Below are 12213 nucleotides of genomic sequence, written 5' to 3'. Positions count from 1 at the left end.
GAGATGAAGAAGCTTGCACAAGATAGAGTAGCATGGAGAGCTGCATCAAACCAGTCTCAGGACGACCACAACAACAACAACAATAAAATATGGTTCAAATGGCTCTGAGCACTCTGGAACATCTGAGGTATTAGTTCCCTAGGACTTAGAACTACCTAAACCTGACTAACCTAAGAATGTCACACACATCCATGCCCGAGGCAGGAATCGAACCTGCGACCGTAGCGGTAGCGCGGTTCCACACTGAAGCGGCTAGAACCGCTCGGTCACGCGGCCGGCCCAACCTTGAAGCCACACCGTATGGTGAGACGTTCACTGCACAGAGGGACTTCCTGCACAGTGACCAGTGGTGAAGATCCCCACACTCGGCAATTCTGTTTTCTCACCGCAACCGTCAGAGAAATATGAGCTTCGTCTGTCTACAGGTTGGTCCAGGACGAGCCGTCGTCAACCTCAATCCTTGAGAGAAAATGGAGAGCGAAGTCAACATGTCATTGTGTGTCCTGTGCTGCAAGATGCTGTACGTTTTGGATCTTGTACAGATAGCATTTCAGGATGGTTCGAAGCATTTTCCGTACAGTGGACCACAGGATACTGTCGCGACACAGCACGGGCACTGCCTGACGATTAGAAATTGCGCGTAGCGTTGTCTGCCACAGCAACAGCGGTTTCATCAACCACATGTGGGCCAACAAGTCGTCGACGTCTTCCAGGAGCGATGCCCAGTTCTCCGATTGATTCGAACTGCTTCATCATGTCCCGCACAGGAAATGGAGAATGAGGATGTTTCCGCAACCCTTCGGCCGACGATACTCTCGAAGTGCAGCTGCAGGATTACTGTTGTTTTGATAATAGAGTTTCACCAATAATGCCCTGCTCCTTTCGTCCAAGCTCATGTTGACTCGTCAACAAGTGAATTGCGACTGGTCAGGTGAGTGAGACTATGAATCACGATGAGTGATCACGGCACCTGGTGGCCATAGTTGGAACTGGATGGCGACTCTGCGCTGCATGATTTCCATACTCTAAACATTATTGCTGCCCAGTTTGGTATTCGTACAGTAAATAGTTTCCCTGGTATAACGTGTTAAATAGGGAAGTTTAGTTATAACCACCCGGTACATGTGTCCTCCGTGCGATGACACCAGGTCCTCTTAGGAGTTCTGCTCACAGCCGGGGTATCTCCATCACGCGCGTGACTGACGCCGCGGCCTAGCAGAGCCACGCGTCGGACCGCCACGCCTCGCGTGGTAATCCGCCGGCCGGCGCTTAATTCTGGGATTACTGCGGACGAGTCGCGCTGTCAGCGGCTGCTGGCAACTAATCCCACTCATTAGGGCCCGTGTGGCACGCCGCGACCGCCCCCTGCTGCGTCACGTGCGTGTTCGGTCGCGTGCTCAGACAACTGCTCTGCGCTCACACACGTGGAGTTTGTATCGCTAGAAAAAGTAGTTGTGACATACAAGAAGTATCTGAGGACGATCTATACCTGACGAACGAACGAAATTCAACGTAGATAAGCGTACAGTGGGTAAGTGGTTCACTTCGTACTTAATTGATAGCAAGCTCACGCAGCTTTCGTGATGAATGTTCTGAGTGGGGGGAAAAGCTGCTACTGGTGCTCCACAGGGTTCAATTCTGAGACCACTCCCTATTTTGTTATATGGGGTGTCTGACTTATCCTGAGCAATCCAAATAACTTAAGTGGAAGTTTACTATCTTTGGCCCAAAAAAAGCATGTTCTTTGAGAACTTTATTCTCGGGATGTGCTATAGATGTTGTTGTTGTTGTGGTCTTCAATCCTGAGACTGGTTTGGTGGAGCTCTCCATGCTACTCTATCCTGTGCAAGCTTCTTCATCTTCCAGTACTTACTGCAACCTACGTCCTTTTGAATCTGCTTAGTGTATTCATCTCTTGGTCTCCCTCTATGATTTTTACGCTCCACACTGCCCTCCAATGCTAAATTTGTCATCCCTTGATGCCTCAGAACATGTCCTACCAACCGGTCCCGTCTTCTTGTCAAGTTGTGCCACAAACTCCTCTTCTCCCCAATTCTGTTCAATACCTCCTCATTAGTTATGTGATCTACCCACCTAATCTTCAGCATTCTTCTGTGCTATAGATATCAATGTCAAATTTGGTCAACATGTTTATTGGTATTTCCTCTACAAACTAGAATTTTTTTGACAGGAAATGTCGAAGAGCAAAGGCGAACGTTCCGTCGGAACGAAACAAAATTTCGATGTAGACCTCCACGCGCAGTATGTCACAGGTCAGCCGGCTCGTCAGAAATCGAAATTGAGTTGACGTTAGCGAAGTATATAAGATTCTTTAGGAGTTGTGCCTAGTATAAGGTATATGGAGGGTAGGAAACAAAATGGCGGCCATTTGAAAAAAATTGGACTTTTTTCGTCGATTTTTTTACTTTGTCGGCCAAGTAAAAATTGTTATAGTTGATGGATCGGAATAAAAGTGGTTGAACTCCTAGACAATTTAATTAGCTTCGTCGGTAACAAAGAATCATGCCAATAGGTTCAGTAGATTTGAAGTTATCATACCGCGCGATAAAAAAAAGTCATTTCGAGAAAAACGCGTTTGGAGTTTTGACTACATATAAATGCAATACTGTGCAACTTACGTTCAATCTGCTATTCCGGGTCCATAAACTTGTCCTTCCTCTTCCTCATAGAGGGCGATCTGCTCCATCTGGGCCATCCCGCGCTGCTCCAGAGCCACTCGTACGGCTGGTGTCAAGAGGTTTTCGGCTGCTTGAATCCGGTGGTCGACCGAATACTTGGCGAACTGCGTCCAATAGAGTCCCAGGGTGACGTCCATCGTTGTCATAGTCTTCAGAACTGCTGAAGACGCTTCGTTGAAGCTTCTCCCTGCCAGGAAAGTCGCAATCTCCACAGTCTTCGCACCAGATTGCAAATGCTTGGAGGCTAACTTCCAAACACACGCGTTCAAACTTTAATTTAAATATTGTTTGTCTCCTCCCAAGCATCGCTACAATAACTCGTCCTCGAAAGACACTAACGGTACGGACCGACCGCCGTGTTATTCTCAGCCTATAGGCGTCACTGGATGCGGAAATGGAGGGGCGTGTTGTCAGCACACCGCTTTCCCAGCCGTTATCAGTTTTCATGACCGGAGCTGCTACTTTTCAGTCAAATAGCTCCTCAATTTGCCTCACAAGATCTGAGTGCATCCCGCTTGCCAACAGCACTCGGCAGACCAAACGGTCACCCATTCAAGTGCTACTCAAGCCCGACAGCGCTTAACTTCGGTGATCTTACGGGAACCGGTTTTAGCTGTGGTAAGGCCGTTGGCTAATATAAAATATATATATATATATATATATATATATATATATATATATATATATATATATATATATATATATATATATATATATACGAAATGTTGTCTAGCGACGAGGGGCACATTAACCATCATCAATGCCTTTCTTATAACTATGATCGTTACGAATGTGTGAAGGGAACCCTATATTTATATTCGGTAATGAAGTTTCTCTCCTCAAGACCTGTTCAAAAACGTATCACAATGTACCATTCACGTAACTATTGCATTACTAAAAATGTTACACAGAACTTCGACATTTCTGCAGTAGACACAGTGCAGGTATCCGCGATCACGTAACTCCTCCACTTGTTGGAGCTGGCAGTAAATAAACGAAAACACATGGTAAATGTGCACCTACTCTGATCAACACTAAACTGGCACAATTTTTTTTAGCGCAACGCAATCTGACTTTCAAAAATCCCTACAAAAGAATGGCCCTGACTAACATTAACCTATACCTTTCATGAATCACTTACCTCACAAAAATCTTCGTTACTCGAACTACGGCAATACAGCGAGCGCCACTACTGCCAGCTAAATAAAAGATTCTAACTACTGAAGGCACTAACTACTGATACGCACAGTCAGCAAATGAAAGATTTTGATAGAGAACAAACAATGTATTTACCTTAATAGTGTTCAAAAGTCATAATATATATATATCAGTTCATGACATCCAGTCTTGCAAATTTACTGTCTCTGATGGACACACGTCCAGATCATCCGCTCTCAAAACTCTGCCATCTCTCTCCCCACATCCACCACTGCTGGCGGCTTACCTTCAACTGCGCAACGCTAGGCGCTGTTAACAGCCAACTGCCCAACACTACAATAGCAAATTCCAACAATGCAAACCAGCCACAGACTGCATACAGCACAGCCAGTGATTTTCATATAGAGCGCTACGTGGCGTTACCATCATAAAAACCTAAACAGCCTACTTACAAATGTCAGCTGTAGCAAGTGGAAGAGTGACGTTGTCCCAGGTATCCGCACTTTGTACTGAGTAGTAGCTACATATAACTTGTAGATGTTTTATGGGCGATCTCTGTTTATATACATTTTTTGTGAAAGCCAAGACCATTTGGTTTTAAGACCTTGTAAGTAGGCTGTTTAGGTGTTTATGTTGGTAACGCCACGTAGCAGTCTGTAAAAAAATCACTGACTGTGCTGTGTGCAATCTGAGGCTGGTTTGCATTGTTGGAATTTTTGCTATTATAGGCTTGGGCAGCTGGATGTGAACAGCGTGTAACATTGGGCAGTTGGAGGTGAGCCGCTAGCAGTTGTGGATGTGGGGAGAGAGATGGCAGAATTTTGAAAGCGGACGATCTGGAAGTATGTCCATCAGAAAGAGTAAATTTATAATATTGGATGATGACCTTTTAACATTATTAAAGTGAATACATTGTTTGTTCTCTTGCAAATTCTTTCATTTGCTATCTACGCCTATCAGTGGTTAGTGCTTTCAGTAGTTATAATCTTTTATTTAGCTGGCAGTATTGGCGCACGCTTTATTGCAGTAATTCGAGTAACGAAGATTTTTGTGAGGTAAGTGATTCATGAAAGGTATAGGTTATTGTTACTCAGGGCCATTCTTTTGTACCGATTATTGAAAGTGTGATTGCGTTGTGCTAAAAATATTGTGTGTCAGTTCTAACATTCTGCGTGGTGTCTGTTGTTCTATATCGTGTCTCCCTACCACTTTCGCGCAACGACGCTCTGAGCGTGTTTTTTAGGGAATTGACTAGTTTGAACCTGGGACCTGTTGCTGGTAAGGAGACGTCAGACCACACATGAGATGTAGAATTCAGAAGAGTTCAGTGAGACTAGCGATGATATAACCAAATACTTAATGAGTTCAGCGTTAGCTCCACTGCACTCCCTGTAAAAGAATCTTAGTACCAACTAAATTTAGTGGAAGGGGTTCAAGGCTTTCCCATTTTTAGTTAGCTGGTAAAATAACGTCGAAAAAGCAGTTAAGTTTACCATTGGAAATTTTATTCTACTCACAAAACATTGTTTATAAATTGCACTGTTGATAAAAGGAAAAACCAACTGCGTTCAACGAAAATGTGAACGAATATTCCCTGAATGGGTTTCCAAGTTCTACAATGGATTGAAGGATGACCTATGCCATATCACATCTATAATCTAGGTTTAAATTAAGTTTCATAAGAGAGAAAACTATCAAAATGGTCTACAGTGACCCTCAATTATCTTTAATTACTTATCTAACTTGTCGTAAATTACAGTGGCTGATGTGGGTTCTCAGTTACTATATAACGGAAAAATCATCGCGTTTCAGATTTTTACTTCAAGTGGTAAATGTGAACACCATGAGCTTTAATTGACGATCGTCACTAGTATTACGCAAAAAAGGGGTGTAACAGATGAGACTTCTGCAGTTCTGAGTGAAGCATTATGCGCTGTTATGCAGCATCACGTGCGTTCATTACCTTGTCGGTGTTCATCAGGGGGCGGCGGGCAGCACAGCTCCGCTCACCTCGCCGTCTCGGAAGCAACTCTCCCCTAACTTCTCCTTACTACAATTTATCGAAGTTGGTTTAAAAAAAATTATCTGGCTGTCTTTTCATCTGACCAATCAGGGTCTCAATGTTAACCTTAAGCTCCGCCTACAAAAATTCTGTCTATCCAATGAGAAACGTTATACTTTTCATGGTGGGGCAATGTTTTTAAAGTTTGCAACGTAACAGAGACGCGAAAAAGTCTCACGCTAAAACTTGCAGCAGATGTGGTCCTTTTAGTGTTATCGTAAGATCTATACTGTTCTTCTCGAGGGCTCTATCTTTTAACATGGGCTGGGGGGTGGTCCTGATGTAACAGAGACGCGAAAAAGTCTCACGCTAAAACTTGCAGCTGGGGTGGCCCTTTTTGTGTTATCGTCAGATCTGTACTGTTCTTCTGGAAGACTCTTTTAACATAGGCTGGGGGGTGGTCCTAGCGGTTAGCCGGCAACGTGGGTGTCCGTCCCTTATCGTAGGGCCTTCCAGCTTAACACGGTTCTGCTCTCGGCTTCTGTTCTCGTTTCTCCCCTCGGAACTGCGTCTGTCTCACGGTGGGAAGGTATGACATGCATTTAGGCATTCTTGTGTTAGTCTGTGGTATTCCATTTGCTCACTCGTTACTCGTATTACTTTGGTTAATTTAATGTCACGATTTATTCGGAGCTATGTGACATACTACTGGATTTGCTTATCATATCAGGGTTTTCATGGAAGGTGTTGGATTTGCCTGACACCTTACACAGTTTATTGATGATCTAAATAAGTAAAGAGAGAAATGCCTGTGCACGTTCAGTTTTGCTCAGCTGTTTGAAAATCAAATAACGTAAATAATTTTTGTAAGGGGATGTTTTAACCTTTATTCCACTTAATACTTTCGACAGATTTATGCTACTAATAGATATCATTTATTTATTCTTTGCTTATTTCTTTCATTTACCGTCTGCACTTTTGTAAATGGCTAGTATTGTTTCCTTGATTGACCTTACAAAGGCAGAGTGCACCCCGCTTGCCAACAGCGCTATGCAGATCGGACGGACACCCATCCAAGTGTCAGCCATGCCCGACATCGCTTAACACGGTGATTTGACATGAAATGGTGTTACCACACCGGCAAGGTCATTGGTAATATTGTCTATGCTCGACATGAGTGAAAATGTTAAACCGTGTAGTAATGTATATTCTCCGAATTAAAAAGTTGAAGTGAGATTGTCATCGCCGCCCCCTTCCCTCTTAAATGAGATTTGCTGGGATTTTGCTGGATGCCTCTCCCCCGCCAACCCCTATTTCAAGCTCACCCAATTAATAGACGTCCCTTAATTCCCTGGTTTGGCTGCTACTAGTCTCCGACCAATTGCAAGGGATGACACAGAAAGTTGCATTACATGTTCTCAGATAACAGGCGCAGATGTGAAGAAGTTAGCCGCGCGGGATTAGCCGAGCGGTCTCAGGCGCTGCAGTCGTGGACTGTGCGGCTGGTCCCGGTGTAGGTTCGAGTTCTCCCTCGGGCATGGTTGTGTGTGTTTGTCCTTACGATTATTTAGGTTAAGTAGTGTGTAAGCTTAGGGACTGATGACCTTAGCAGTTGAGTCCCATAAGATTTCACACACATTTGAACATTTTGTGAGGGAGTTAGTGTATGGCTTATGAACAATCCGGAAGCCATCCCTTGTGGTGCTCAGACGTGGTCGACCGAAACTTCGACGACGAGTGTGACTGACATTACATTCCGATCCAGCCCAACATCGGGCGACTGTCACGTCTAAATCGCCCACGAATCTCGATAATGGACTATTCGTACAGCCGGCCAAACAGGAGTCTTACATCGATTCTCATTTCGGGTTCTTGTCGGATGCTGATAATGCTCTCTCAGACGGCTACGCAGCATCTCCGTGTCCTTCACGTTGACCACTCAACATCTGACACTGTTCATGCTACTATATACCCTACCACGCCTGGTTTCTGTACTAAACACAAACAGCTCTATTGCACTGTGGAGTTCTTTCCACCCGTCGCAGATAACTGCGCCTCTGTCAGACCTGTTTTTCTGTCGGCATTTCGCCGTGCGCAGTGGCCGCGCTGTTTGAGGCGCCATGTCACAGTTTACGCAGCTCCTCCCGCCCGAGGTTCCAGTCCTCCCACAGTCATAGGTGTGTGTGTTATTCTTAGCGTAAGTTAGTTTAAATAGTGTGTAAGTCTAGGGACCGATGGCCGGCCGGAGTGGCCGTGCGGTTCTAGGCGCTACAGTCTGGAACCGAGCGACCGCTACGGTCGCAGGTTCGAATCCTGCCTCGGGCATGGATGTGTGTGTTGTCCTTAGGTTAGTTAGGTTTAATTAGTTCTAAGTTCTAGGCGACTGATGACCTCAGAAGTTAAGTCGCATAGTGCTCAGAGCCATTTGAACCGATGTCCTGAGCAGTTTGATTCCTTAGGAATTGACACATATTAGAACATCTGCCTGCATTTACACAGTTCAAGTAATTTATGGGAATGCAGCTGAGTAACGTTGTCGACATTTCTAACAATACATATACAGTACATATGTAGACTTTGTACTGTTGTGTTTGTACTGTTTGTGTTTTCCTTTTTTTCGATTATAAATGTATAGCTATGGTGTTCTTTTAATCACTGACAAAGTTGTTCTTAGGTACTTGTGGGTTTTATTGTTCTGAAGAAGGTGTAGTTATCTATGCCAAAACCTAGGTTAACACTAGGTGCTTTTTTCGCAATCGAGGCGGGTTTCTATTTTTTTAATATACTAGTGAGAGTACATTAATCATTTTTAAGCATTAGGGCTACTGGTGTAATTTCTTAGAGAACAAGCTTTTTGAGGCACTTACACTATGAGAGAAAACTGTAATCCACAAAATTGCCTTGTAACCTCCCCCTCACTTATCGACCCTAATGACAGTGAAAAATTAAACCGTGTGTACCTAATGGAAATTTGGGAAAAGCAATCGTCACCGAAGTTCATTTGTCGGTAAAGAGGGAGGAAAGGGTTACATCTAAATGAAAGGAAAAATGCAAATGAAACTTGTGGAATTAATTTTGAAAAGGGGTGAACTTAATAAAGAAAGTAAATGTATGGCCGTTACGTTAACAATTAACTAGCGGTGATTAGATATTTGAGATTTGGGGGAAATTACGGTCACCAGTCCTAAGGACAATTACTATAGTAACTGAAAAAGAAAGGTTATTACACATATAATTAGCATTAGAAGCATGGCAACTGAAGGTTGACACATGTAGTGTGAAAACTGAAAGTTTTTCAGAAGTAATAAATTTCGCTACACTCTGACTTAATTTAAAAAGAATTAATAAAACTGGAAAATCGAAAGTTTATTTAGTGACTGAAGTTAATAGTGAGCTTTCTTTCTGAAGCACATCGAAATTCAGTAAAATATGGTTAGTCTTGGACTACCTCAACAATCATTTCAAAAGCTACTTGTATCTATGCAATTTAGAAATAAGGGATTTAACTTTGAACTTGAATTAAATGATTCTGAACAATTAACAATAGTAAAATTTAGTACGTACCAAGCTGAGCTGCAGTCACAGGTAAGCTAAAATACAGTGACAAAACTCGCACTCTTAATTTGTGCTTGTGTAATCTGAATATTGTAGCCAGCTATGAATACCTTAACTGAACTTTGAAATTAAAGCAGTGAAATCGATTGATTCTGGCGTTTGAATTTCAACGACACTCGGGTTCATTCCGGAAAAGGAAGGGGCCCTGCTTGGTAATGCAATTGGGACAATGAGCAACAAAGGTTCATGCTACGTTGCTGTAATTTTGTGATTTGAACAGTTTGAAAAGCTGAGGTCTGCCATACAGTTCTAAAACTTTTCGTGCTTCCAGTCTTCCTTGTTGGTTGATTGAAGGTTTGAAGCCGTCGATCGAGGAGGTGGTGACAGTCACTCATTGTCAGCCGTCACTGTTGCAGAAGCTGGATGTTGGCGCGCCACATTGTCTGAGGATGTTCGTGTAAACTAAACAGACTCAGAAAATGTCCCAAAAAAGAAACAGAGGAAATGCATATGCTCAAAACATCAACAAAATTTAGCATTCGCCTAATTAACCATAAACCAATTTTTAGATGATAATAATTGAGTGGAGACACTCCTAATCTTATTCCACTCTGTCCTCTTGCACAAAATAAAACAGGTTGACAACATATTAAAATTCATAGAAAACATAGAAAATGGTTTAGCTATTCTAAAAATCTAAATTCCTAGCAGTATCAAGAAATGGAATACTATTTACAAATTTAATCAGATTACATGGTCATAGAAAACAGGTATATCAAAATACGCAAATTAATAATTAATTACATAGAATACGTATTTTATATAAACTTTTCATAATTAATATTCTCGTCATGAGTGTGCACTTAACGCTAAACAATAAAATAATATACAGCAGATCGACAAAAACATAAATATTGACAGCAGAATTCTTTCACATCAGCTGTCCGGGAAGAAAAACAACTCCGCCTTCCGTACCCGCAAGTACAAAGAATGCCGACAGCGGCACAAGAGGCGACAGCGGCTCCGCCTCGCCAGTATTGTTGGGCCCGCCTGTGCGGCACGCTTGATCTCACTCGCCTGTGTAACGGCATTTCCAGAACATCCGTTTCACTGAATTCTTTAGGAAAAACTCACTCCCGAGTAATCTCAAGGAGTCCCTTAAAACTATCACAGTGGATAACTCAACACTGTCCATCATCACACGCATGTACTAGCCTGAAACTTGAAACAGCGTCTAAGTACATCTGCAATGACTAGTAAATCACATATTTATGGAATCTTACAGCTATTTACAAAATCATATTTACATTCCTTAATCTACTGTGACTCAGCTGAAAACTTAAACTAGCAGCTTGGATTTTTCAGTTGATTAGATCATGATTAAATTGATTAAAATTAAATTGATTAATCAAAATTAATTACTTATTAATTACAACTTCTTTAATGACCTTGGTCAGTCAAAAGCATGGCAATCTAGCAAATCGTTAAATCTTACACTCTATTTTACATACTGTACAAATTATCCATTGTGTGGTATTAATCGATCCTAGGTTGGTACAATTTCAAGTCTACAATGTTCCGTATACCTAATAGTTTTCCAGAGCTTGGATACTCTAAGCAATAAGCATTTGTGTGAGGTATACCAATGACTTTATATGGTCCATTATAAACAAACTTAAATTTAGAGATTTCACTGTCTATCTCGCTCGATTTCTCATGAGCTTTTACAAGTACTAAGTCTCCGATTGCAAACTTAGCAAAACGCGCCTTAGCGTCATGACGACGTATGCGAGCATCGGCTTTTAGCTTCATTACTTCTCGCAAACGATCTTTTTTCACACCAATACTAATGCCAATCCGTGGAGGGAATTTGATTATCCCTTCCAATTCACTTTCTACACTTTTGTCAATGCCGAAATTCCTCACGTTACGGCAGTTCAAATTCATACCTACATCAATACCATCCGGCCAGTTAACAATGTGTATAGGCTGGAATTGCCTATGCACACCGTCTCCTGCCTCGTCAAAGCTAACTACTATTGTTTTATTTTGTGAGGTACATGTCAAAGTTTTGCTTTCGCAATTAATCACTGCACGGTACTTTAATAGCCAATCTAACCCGATAATTGCTTCCGTAGTCAAGTCTGGCACGACGACAATCTCTTGTTCAAATCGTGCCCCACATATCTCGAAGTTGACAAAAATCTGTTTTATGACCAGTTTACTGACCTTCGCAGTAGCACCGATAATTTTCACTCCTATTACTGGCATAACTACGATGCCAGGTCTGTATTTCAGTTACTCAAATATTTTCCCAGATACAGCACTCAATTCTGCACCGGTGTCAATCAACACGTTTAGTTGTAGGACGTGCATATTAACAGACACTACTATCTGTCTACACTTGTCCTCGACTGTTTCTTTATTTTCCCACAGTAAATCCTCGTCTATACCCAGGTCATTCCAGAAAAAACCATCCGGCTTTGATCCTAAATCCGGCTTATCTGGCGGCTTTTTCAGCCTCTGTTCACATACCGTTTTAATTTCAACACGTTTGTCCTGAGGCGTAGTCTGTAGCTCCGCCTCCAATACCGAAACCTTTTCCTGTAACTCGTCAAATAGTGAGTGTTGCTTTGCTATCAATTCACTAATTGTCACCATCGTTGATTCCTCTTTGGTCAGATTGATCTCATCTGCCAATCTACCTGGAGAAATGTGCCCAGTAGTATCTGCAATTACTTCCTCTGGATCTGCGCAACCCACACTGCTACCGTCTGACCGTATAACGTCAGTTCTAAC

General features: G+C 42.4%; 1 pseudogene; it reads right to left on the bottom strand.

Annotated features, from left to right (window-relative positions):
- Window positions 1-3215: 3215 nt before the first annotated feature.
- On the bottom strand, window positions 3216-3331 carry LOC126104334 (5S ribosomal RNA; annotated as a pseudogene).
- Between the last annotated feature and the right edge of the window lie 8882 nt (window positions 3332-12213).

The sequence above is a fragment of the Schistocerca cancellata genome, chromosome 1, assembly GCF_023864275.1.
Source record: "Schistocerca cancellata isolate TAMUIC-IGC-003103 chromosome 1, iqSchCanc2.1, whole genome shotgun sequence".
NCBI classification, from domain to species: domain Eukaryota; kingdom Metazoa; phylum Arthropoda; class Insecta; order Orthoptera; family Acrididae; genus Schistocerca; species Schistocerca cancellata.
The sequence above is the reverse complement of the archived record's forward strand: the minus strand, read 5'-3'. Positions and strand labels throughout refer to the sequence as shown.